The 11,121-nt window shown below is 47.7% G+C and overlaps 2 long non-coding RNA genes across 2 annotated transcripts; one reads left to right on the top strand and one right to left on the bottom strand.

Annotated features, from left to right (window-relative positions):
* Positions 1-2,210: 2,210 nt before the first annotated feature.
* LOC121040787 (uncharacterized) lies at positions 2,211-6,629 on the bottom strand. Its single transcript, XR_005795443.1, has 3 exons — positions 6,485-6,629; positions 3,067-3,243; positions 2,211-2,447 (listed from the first exon to the last, which is right to left on the bottom strand). It is a non-coding gene; the product is annotated as an uncharacterized LOC121040787 (long non-coding RNA).
* Positions 6,630-6,721: 92 nt separating this feature from the next.
* LOC121040780 (uncharacterized) lies at positions 6,722-9,753 on the top strand. Its single transcript, XR_005795436.1, has 2 exons — positions 6,722-6,894; positions 9,489-9,753. It is a non-coding gene; the product is annotated as an uncharacterized LOC121040780 (long non-coding RNA).
* The last annotated feature ends 1,368 nt before the right edge of the window (positions 9,754-11,121 follow it).

Here is an 11,121-nt window from a genome sequence, read left to right as displayed (position 1 = left end):
CATTTTGATTAATCTAATCCACCACGACAAATTCACACTTCAATATGAGAGGTGAGGGTGCCTGAAGATGCCCTTTACTATCATCCAAGGGGGAAAAAATATGTCTGAGTACGAGATGAAAACATGGCAAGCCTAAGTGTGTGATAAGGATCTGAACTGTGGCTGGCGCGATAATGTGCAAGTGACAGCTCCCGGGAGAAGAGGCGGGCACCCCGTGTTCTCCCTGCTCAAGGACCAGGACAGACGGAAACCAGCTTTCCACGTTAAATAAGTTCCTTCCAGTAGCAGCGAGGAAATGCAAGGTCCTGCACATTTCTCTTGTATGCCCAAATCAGCACCTGCAGAGACGTATTTATTCAAGGGAAATTGTGTTTTCTACGTAATTATGCCCTGGGGTTGTCTGACACTATTCCTGGAAGAATACTGTTGAGCTTCCAAGACCAGTTGTTGCAAAATGTGTACAAAAAATAAAAGAAGAGGTGATTAAAGCAGAGCGTGGAGTCACTCTAAATCAACTCACGAAGGTGTATTATCTTCCTCTTGTTCTCAGGTGATTCAGCTTGATTTTCTTCAGATGGCCTAAAGGATTTTTGTCTCGAAGTCCCCTCAGGTTTTTTTTTTTTTTTTTTAATTTTTTTTTCAACGTTTTTTATTTATTTTTGGGACAGAGAGAGACAGAGCATGAACGGGGGAGAGGCAGAGAGAGAGGGAGACACAGAATCGGAAACAGGCTCCAGGCTCCGAGCCATCAGCCCAGAGCCCGACGCGGGGCTCGAACTCACAGACCGCGAGATGGTGACCTGGCTGAAGTCGGACGCTTAACCGACTGCACCACCCAGGCGCCCCTCAATGTCCCCTCAGGTTTTATCTCTCTACACACCCATCCGTCCTTCTAGACATCCCCCCACCATCAAATGCCCCCCATTATCAGGCACTGGGTGACATACTCAGTAAACTGAAACTTTCAGGCTCCAGGAGGCACAGGACTTACACACGTAAGGCCACACATCGTTAGAGCATCGCACAGTGATAAGCATTTGGGAGGAAAGAACAGACATGATGAAAAGATCATACAAAGGGCATGAGATACTTAGTGGGTTTCGGGGGGGGGGGGGGGGGCGACGGTCAAACCAGCTCTGGGATGGAGGGGAGTAACATTTGCACTCAGACCTGGGGCGGTGGGACACAGAAGAAATAGCACGGTGGATGCCATGAAGCGGACAGCCACTTACCATTTTTAAGGAACTGAATGAAGACAGTTCTGGGAGACTCAAGGAATAGTGGGAACCGAGATGGTGGAAAAATAAGGCCCAGGGAGAGGAGTGATCCTGCCAGAGCCCTTGGGGTCTGCCCAGCCGTGGAGAGTTCTTCACTGTATTAAGATATTTTTTAACGTTTATTTTTGAGAGAGAGCGAGACAGAGACAGAGACAGAGACAGAGAGTGCGAGTGGGGGAGGGGCAGAGAGAGAGGGAGACACAGAATCCGAAGCGAGCTCCAGGCTCCGAGCTGTCAGCACAGAGCCCGATGTGGGCCTCCAACTCACGAGCTGTGAGATCATGACTTGAGCCGCAGACCCTCAACCAACTGAGCCACCCAGGGGCCCCAAGTTCTTCACTTTATTAAAAGTCAGGTGAGAAATGACTGAAGGGTGCAGTGTCATGGAGCAAGGTCTTCTAATTTTTATATTTATAACATCTAAAAGTTCCTTCTGGTTTCCCACATACGCACCAAATGCATCCTGCTCAAGGTCAAAGCTGGAAGACGAGCCAGCCTGGGATACGATGAGGAGGGAGAGTCAATATGGAGTGTGATGGCCTGGCAGACTCGTCCAGTGATGCTCCGGTTGCCAGGACCACCACAGAGGGTCATTCAAAGACCCCGGTGCCCACCTCTGCAGTTGGGTGCAGAGCCCTGCCACTCAGAAGGCTGGGCAAGGCTGGGCACAGGGAAAGAGGGGGTGACAACAGCCTCAAATACAGTTCTGAGCATGGGATGTTTGAAATGTTGGCAAAAAAACCCAAGTCCAAGAGAATATGCAAAACAGCTGATGATTGAATATGTAATTTCACAGCTCAGATAAAAGGCCCTAGCTCCGTGGTACACGTCGTGTGAGTTACATCATTTATTAAACATGCCCCCATCTCCTAATTCCTAATAACGAGTCATGCCACTAGCTCACCTCATTAACCAAAGGTAAGGAAAACACAATTCGGATAAGGAATTTTACTGTTTGCTGAAAAAGCCAATTAGAGAAAATCTCCCTTAACTTTAAACGAGGATCGTTGACCAACATACGAGGAGAGGTTGGTAAGCCGTGTGGCCTCCTCCCTGGACATGCACACTATCTGGATTCCAAACATGCATGGCTTGGTCTTGTTCTGCTCAGGCTGCTGCAACAAGTCACCATAGATTTTATTTGCTGCTTGTTTCTCAGAGTCCTGCATTCTGAAAGTCCAAGGTCAAAGTGCAGGCAGGGTTAGTGTCTGAGGAGGGTCTCCCGTTTCATAGATGGCCACCATCTCCCTGCGTGCTTAACGGGCAGAGAGCAGACCAAGGAAGCAAGCACCTTGTCTCTTCCTATAAGAGCAGGCATCCCACCCCGAGGACTCCACCCTATGGCCTAGTCACCTCCCGCCCCCGTGTACCACCGCACTGGGAATTAGCGTTTCGGCATATGAATGGAGGGGGACCAGCGCCAACACTCAATCCGCAACATTCTTCACAGCAGCTATCTGGCTTCTACTCTCATATGATTATCTGTATCCATAGAGATGTGGCTTCATTATCTTTCATGTGGTTAGCTTTACACAATTGATAAATAGGAAAAATGGACACTTTCATTTTTATGTGGACTTGGCCATTTAAGAAGAGATAGTGAGTCAGCTATTTGTCTACACCGCCCACCTAGCACATGGCTCAGACATCTGAGTTACACTCTGAAACACTGCACAGCTTTTTCTATAGGAGATTTTTTTCTTTTGTTACTGAAATATTTTGTTTTTTTTCATGACGGACAACTTTCCACTAAATAAAAATAGGAAAGTGGATGAACACTGTTAATCACCTTCTATATGCCAGGCACTGTGTGGGTTCTTTATGGCATTAGTCATTCTTATACAGGGAGCTGTCACGGGGATCTGACCGGCTGGTGAGCAAGGAGCAGGGGTCTGCCCTGAGGGGCTCTCATCTCAGTGAAGCACTCTTCCAGTGTGATGAGAGCCTGGGAGCTTCTTTGCACCTCCTACGAGCAAACACAAAGCAAGACAGGGCTAGAATTTGATGGGGTGGTCCGGGAAACCCTCTCTGAGGAAGACTCGTGTACACAGAAGAACAAGCCAGCACCCAGGAACTTGTTTCCCGGTGAAGCAAAGGGTGGGACGGGCTTGGAGAGTTTTTGCGGAGCACGGCTACCTGAAGGGTATTCTAGAAAGATAGAGCTGATTACAGACGAGTAATGCCTTTATCAGGCAGGCCTAGGTGAGAGACAGACTCAGATTACTGGAGGTGGGGAAATAAAAGAAAGGAAGGTGGTGTATCACCTATGTGGGTGTGGAGGTCAACAAGAGAGAGGTCGTTGCTGGTTACAGGGAGTCCAAGGAGAACGTGGGGGGTCTTGACACGGTTGAAGAGCGTGCATGGACGTGCCATTACAAGACTATGGGAAGAAGAAGTAGCAGATCTTTCCATTTCTGCATGTCTGTTTCATCTGCCTGAGTCAATATCTTGCATGGCGATGCCATCGGTGGCTTGAACAATCTGCCCTCGGGGGTCCCCGGAGCCAGAAGATACCACGTCACTCCGGAAGCAGAGCTCCCAGAGACTGTGCTACGTCTTCCTCATATTCTCCACAATTTCAATAGTCTTTATTTTTTCAGGCCTTGAGTGTCTGTCCTAATCATAACCTTTTATCTTAAAACAGTAAACCTAAATTTCCTCACTAAACAAAATGTCACCAGAATTCCTCCCCCTCCCCCTCCCCCTCCTTGGATGCCCTATTCAGAGAAACAAAAAGAAATTCATGACACAATTAGCAAAATCTGTTTTTGACTAATTATTCTCTCTTACATATGGTAAAAAGGTTTATATAGCTCTATATATTTAAATTTATATACTTTAAATAATTGATTACATATGTATATTTTTTTCTACTGGGAAATGTTGTCATAATGGCATTTGGTCTCCAAGGTCTAATTACACATATTCTCTTTCAGCCATGCTATATATTTTACTCATTAACTTTTTAAAAAATCAACCGAAGAAATGCTTCCGTGGCAACCTCAGGGCAATCTGATGTTTTCATGCCCACACAAGTTAAAATACATAATTAGAAATAACATCTTTCTCTTTTACAGAAATCCCCTGCAATCACTTCTAAACCATTTGTACTCACCCAGCATATTCGGGGCTATTTAGAAGCCAAATAAAATAATCACTTATTTACCTGTTTCTCAAACAATGTGTAATTTAGAACACCAATCAGATCGATTTCCCGCTCTAAATACAAGACAAGGAGAAAGTTTGTTCTTCCTTCAAACATAATTGTGTGTGTGCAGTGAACTCTAAGCCGTGGCGTGGGGAGAGGAAGGGGTATTTTACTGCTACTGAATAGGGGGAGATCTCTTCATTTTGGACATTTATTGCTAGCTTGAAGATGCTCAGATTGTGTCTTGAAAAATTTTGCAAAACCTCCAGAAGCATGAATTTGCTCAGGTGCAGAACTGAAAAGCCTGTTTCACAAGCACAGTCCTAGGTGTGTGACTGACTCAGTGATTATCAAACACCTGAGGCAGTTTCTTTTTGCTCAATTTCAAACATGTAAGTCAATGAATGTGAAGTTACATTACATGAAAAATTTGTATTTAAAGGAATCCATCCACACAATAACAGTGACCATTAAAAAAAAAATCTTTGGGGGGCCTGGCTGGCTCAGTGGGTCAAGCATCTGACTTCGGCTCAGGTCATGATCTCGCCCTTCGTGGGTTTGAGACCTGCGTCGGGCTCTGTGCTGATGGCTGAGAGCCTGGAGCCTGCTTCAGATTCGATGTCTCCCTCTGTCTGCCCCTCTCCCACGCATGCTCTGCCTCTCTCTCTTTCAAAAATAAATATTAAAAAAATTAAAACACCTGGAAATGTTATTAAAGCTCATACTTATTAACTGAAAGAATGTTAAACAACGCATATACATCATTCTATCCGTTTTATGATCAGCCCCTGTCTGTTGTTCATCTTTAGAACATTAATATAGTTATTAAAATATGATGTGTAAGGTCTTCACTGAGCCTCCCAGCATTGCGAACACAGATTCTCAGTGTGTTACTGACAGTAGATGTGGCAACTTCTTGGTTCTGAAAATAACACCCTGGCCTTCCACTCAAAAGTAAATACATACGTACATAAGACTTATTTTTGTCTCCAACAAGGTGATAGTGTTATTCTTTTGCCAATTTGCAAACTGAAATAGCACAATTAAAAACACGTCTAATCTCTCGCTTCATGTTTCCCATCTTTAAACCTCAGATTTGGGGGAGGAAATGCTCACACAAATTTATCAGCCCCCTGCGCGCCCCTGACTCTCTTTCAGCTACATGATGCTCAGGATCTGCTCAGAAGGCAGAGTCGGTCTGAGCCCCACCCTCACGGGACCACGCTCTCCTGCCGGTGGCTGCGGAGCTCAGCAGAGGCCCCCGCTTCCCATCTTGTCACTTGAAGAACGTAAGTGATGCACGGCCCCTGCTGCGTCCCGCCCTGTCTATTCTCCTCTGGAATCTGAAGCCCCTTTGATGCTCTGCACAAGGTTTGCGGACTCTGATTTTGCCCCTGCGCAGTGTGATGAATCCAGGCGTCTCTTGTATGGAAAAGCATGGCCATGACAATGCCACCACCGTCTCGACAGTCAGTGTATGGTAATTTCACATGCAGTCTCTCCGTCAGTCCCTCGGGTGACCCTGGAAGATTCTGGTCTTGCTGCTGACCTATAAAGGAGGAAACTGGAGGCTCAGAGAGGGAGAGTGCCTTGCCTGAGGTCACACAGGTGGTCAAGTCCCCCCCGGGCTTTGAGCCTGACTCTAACAGCACTGCACCTTTTCTTTACTTCCCCTCCCCGATGTACTAAATCTCCCAATACTGCCCCCAGTTTGCCGGGGTGGGATGCGGCAAAATAAGGCTGCGCTTGTGGAAGCCTGAACGTTTTCCACCGCAAGTGACCGTGTTCAGTAGCATCGGCTCAAAAGAACCAAACTGGGAAATGCACGCAGATTATCACCTCGCCGACAAGAGGGGAGCAGAACCGAGACTCCCCCTTAAAGTCTGAGTGTGGTGAGTGGGGCGATGGCTTCCCAGGCCCTTGGAGCAAATGCTTCCTTTTACAGGGGAATTTGGTCCCAGGAAGTGAAAATGGCTTTCAGTCTCCCTGGAAAAGTGAGGGGAGAAGAAGAGTCAGCGTCAGACCACCTGAGGGCCCCTGAACTGTGCCAACATCTCACCAGATTCCTCAGGGTTCTGTGCCCGGGTCCCTTCGCCTGAGAACTTGACCAGGTGAGGACGTGTCTAACTGAGCACAGACCAGGCTGCGGGCCAGGTGAGGTAAACAGCTTTCCTGAAGGGGCACTTGGCCACACGGGTTCGTCCTACAAGGGGGGTACGGCCAAGCCTGAGGGGCTCAGGTGAGCCTCTCCTTGTTCTAGGTTCTGGAATGTTCTCAGATATCCGTGGGTCGCCCAGTAAACGTGAGAGTGGTCAGCTCAGCAGACCATCTCAGTCCAAACCACCCTCATCCGAGGAAAACGCAAACTGGTAGCTTCAGCTTTAGAGAGTACGCTAACGCCTTGCCGGGCCAGCGACAGAGGGAGACTGAGTACCAGCTCCATCCAGGGAACTGCCTGTTGGACACCAGGTAAGTTCTTAGTGTCGGTAACAAAACGTGACTGGCCCGGAAGGCTGAGAAATTGTCCCTCTCCCCTCCCTCCACTCTAAAGTACTACGATCTGCACAATGTGACCAAAGCTCTGAAACGTCTTCCCACTGAAGCTGTCTGAACAGGGCCCGTAGTGCATGGAACCTTCCACCACCAAGATGGCCATCAGTCTTGGCTCCAGAAACGAGGCTCGTCAACTCTCGTTGAATGCACCGGGCCTCTCCGAGCTGTTCTTGGCAGATCCCAAAAAGGGCGTGTGCCGTCTGGTTCCTGGAACAGGAAGTTGCCTTTACCATGAGAAATTTTGTTTTTCTCGGGGTAAAGGGATGTACCGTAGGGCTCCACTGTCCCCCCACGACACTGGGAAGTCACGGTCAAGTGCAGACTCCAAACTGCAGTGGGCACGTGAGTCAGCAAGCGCCTGTGCCTCAGTGACGGCCCGCAGCTCCCCGAGACTCGGTGCTCACTGAGCTCACCCACGGGGGCGTTTGTTTCCTGCTTTCCAGAAACTCACCTTTGGGGACAGCGCCCCTCCCCCAGAGGCACAACCTACCTGACCTGCCTGGTCAGGGGTGCATCAACTTCCTGGGTCAGGGTCAGGCCCCCGCTCTCCCTCAGCGTCAGTTGCTCCACACGGCATGCCTGAGCTGACCTCCAACCCCCCGCGTCTCCTCCCACCTCCCTGAACCAACTGTCACTGCCAGAAATCCTGCGCAGGCAGCCCAGCTTCTAAGGCTTCCATAGGACAGGACTTCTGCACGCCCTAGCTCCTGCCCCCCGGGGCCGCCAAACGCCCCCAGTCTGGGCACCCAGGCACATCCTGGGCCCCTCAGAATGTCCACCCCCATGGCCATGTTCCACACCCAAGGCCAACATCCGTATTTGCTGTCAACGTCTGTCCCCCCCAAACCCCAGACTGTGCTTCACAGATTCCTCAACCTTCTCCGAAAATGCCATTCTTGTACATGCTCGTGCCTCTCGTACATTCCCTTCTTCCTCCTCCCCTGGCCAGCGCCTCTCCCTGCATGGCTCCCGCGTTCCTTGACGGATGATGGCAGACATGCCTTGGTTCTTCAAATGCAATTATCCTCCCCACCACGCCAGGATTATGCAGTCAAAACCAGTCTGCGCTCGAGTCCTTAGCGGAGGACTTAGCACAGAGCAATGGATCGATTGATAAGAGCTCGTCACCCTCATTCCCACCACTGATGTCATGGCGATCACTGCTTTTCTGCTATCGTTTCACGTTGCCTTCCTTTGCTTTGTTTGTTAGTGTGTAACTGAAAAAAAAAAAAAATTACTTCTCTCTATTACCATAATTCGATAATAAAAATAGGAGGTCTAGTGCCACATTCACTGTGTGGTTAAGAAAGAACCAACACGGAGCACGTAAATTTAATAAAACCTATTTGTGACCTAATCATCTTGGAGATGTGTTAATTTCAATTTCATATATTTCATGCCATTTAGGGAGAAGGAGTAAAATCAAGCGTTATTAACTCCAGCTGGGAATGAAGAGAGTTGAATAGATAAAATTTCATTGCTTATGATTCAATTTTATTTTTATGCTAAAGTCAGCTAGATGGAGAAGAGTATACGCCCGTAGCCTCAGGAATAATGTCCCTACAATCAAATCAGCCTCGAAAAAGCTAATGGTGATGGGGAGTTTTAAAGTAACATTGAAAACCCAAGTGACTGAAGTTGAATTTAGCATCACTGGAAAAGCATATAGAAGAAAGCAAGGTCACTAATTGTCAATATTCTCATCCATCCCTATATGCTGGGCATCTGTACATAAACTCATTAAGGAATTTTACGTCCTGGCTCAAAATCGCGTGTTTCTTTAAACTGTCTACACGAGAGAACGCAGATCAGAAAGGAGCAGGTGACCCCAGCCTTGCCTTGCTTCTCCTTCAATTGACCTCTGAGTCAGTAACCCAGGGGGACCCAGAGCCCATGCAGAGAATTATCTTTAGTTGCTGGTAAATTAGATCACCCGGCTTCCCTGTCAGCGGCAGGAGTTCTCATCGGATTCCGCTTCTGGATGCTGTCACTGACATAAAGTCGTCTTGGTGGGTCTGGGCTCTAAATAAATACAGTTAGAAGTGGTGACTCCACTTTAAAAGAATAAATACCCAGAGTAGCATTTGAGAACAGGTAAAAGGCGGAAAATGGTCTCCGGAGGGAGGAAGGGAAGTTGGGAGGGGGGATACACCGGGCTCCCTGGGTTGACTGCAGCGTATAATCAATATTAACCACATCATACACAGGGAGGCGCCGTCTGCAGAAAAAAAGAGTTCGAACTGTACTTCCTTTATCCCATGAAGGTCATAATAAGGCGGGCGAGGTGACGAGAAAAATTGATGGAAGGTAGTGGGTTGGGCAATGGAGAAAAATACCTCTGTTCTGATGAGGAATTCTCACCAGCAATCTTGCAGAAGGACTGACCTCTGCTGTGAATTTGCTTGGGAACTACACTGGGAAGTTTAAATGAGATTTTTAGTGATTTCTGGCCTCGCCGAGAGCTGGAAAATGACAATTATTCAATTTAAGAGACTTTCTGCCCGAAACAGGTAGAGGGAGCCCCTGGTTGGATGGCCTGATGGACTAACGCGGCCTTCTGTCTCCTCCTCGGTCCAGAAAACACCAGCTCTGAACACCACTAACCATGCGGACGTACGTATGCCTTGTGTCAAGGAACAGAGGGCTTGTGGAATTGACCATGATTTCCAAGGAGCTGAAGAAGATATGGCGTTCACCCTCCCCCTTGGGGCGGGTTTACGGAGACAGATGTAAACAACTTCACCAAATAAAATTCCCACAGACACTAAAAGTGTCCCAGGGCCTCCCTGAGTTTTCTTTTCCTTTCTCGTGGTGGCTGGCAGATTTCCCCTGAATGCACTTTGAACCTCGTGGTGGATCCGACATGCTGAGTCCTGGGCCTCCATGCATGACCGGAGGCAGGGTGTGGACAGCTGGGAGCAATGGGTAGAAGGTGCCCAGGCCCCACAGGTGAGATACCAGCCCACTCCGAGACTCGGCCCAAAATATATACCTGGATGCAATGATACCTTCCACCAGTCACCTGGGAAGACCGGGATTATTAGCTTTGTCTCAGAAATCCCATGCCTTTAGAGGACTCTATTTTTACTTAAATCGATACCAACAAAGAAAAGCAAAACTCTTAAGGGGCCAGTTGTTAGAGAGAAATTATCCGTTTCCTCAGCCATGACTTTTATGAACGTGAAGTTGGTAAATCTATCCCATTTGTGGATATAGATGTCAGTGTAGGTGTGTTGTAAATGTAGGTGTGGGTGCCCGTGCAAATGCGGGTGCGCATAAAGTTATACATGATGTATGGGATATTGACATACAGATACTGCTGTGGATATAAACACTGAGACAGATACTGATAGGACTTAGTTACTGATATGGAAGTGTTGATACAGATAGATACAGACAGCTATAGATATGGATAGAGATACGATATCGATATTCACATTGATATAGGTAGATATAAATGCTGATATAAATAGGTCCAGGCATAGATATATGGATGGAAATAGATTCATATATATATATATCAATCTAGCCACAGAGACTAATATGAATACAGATACAGATGCAGCTAGTGACTCAGTTTGGTGAAACCTTCATAACTTTCTTTCTATTCAGGGTACAACACTGCGACCCTGAGCAGTTGAAGAAGAATGTGGTTCAGGCCTTACTCTCACATTGCTTACAATCTAGTGAAGGGAATGTGGGAGGGAAAAAAACCGTTTAGTCATAAAATAATCATACGATTACTGGAACATTTTCTACTTTGACGACAAAATCTGTGCCCTAGAGAAACCCATTACTGAACAATTCTAGAGAAGCCACTGCTGTCGGTCCTTCCATGGGTGTCTGTCAGCAGGGGCAGCCTCCTCGGCTCCCACTGGGGCATTGGCACCTCCCTTTCACAACAGACACTTGGCCTCCCGATGCCACTGGATTGACCGACGGGACTCCTGATCCCAGCAGCTCGTCATGGAAGCAATGGGGTCAGGTGGGACTGACCAACACTCTGCCTGGAAGCCACTTAATCTGTTTCCTGGGCTCGGCCATTGCCTGCCTCGGGCCTGATGCTCGGTGGAATTCTACCTTCACCCACCCCTGGGACATTTCAACATCGGCACAGCCATCAATTCCGTTTTCCCAATATGC

The sequence above is a fragment of the Herpailurus yagouaroundi genome, unplaced genomic scaffold (genome assembly GCF_014898765.1).
Source record: "Herpailurus yagouaroundi ecotype Mexico unplaced genomic scaffold, PumYag 29, whole genome shotgun sequence".
Lineage (NCBI taxonomy): Eukaryota > Metazoa > Chordata > Mammalia > Carnivora > Felidae > Herpailurus > Herpailurus yagouaroundi.
This window is presented reverse-complemented; position numbering and strand designations above follow the sequence as displayed.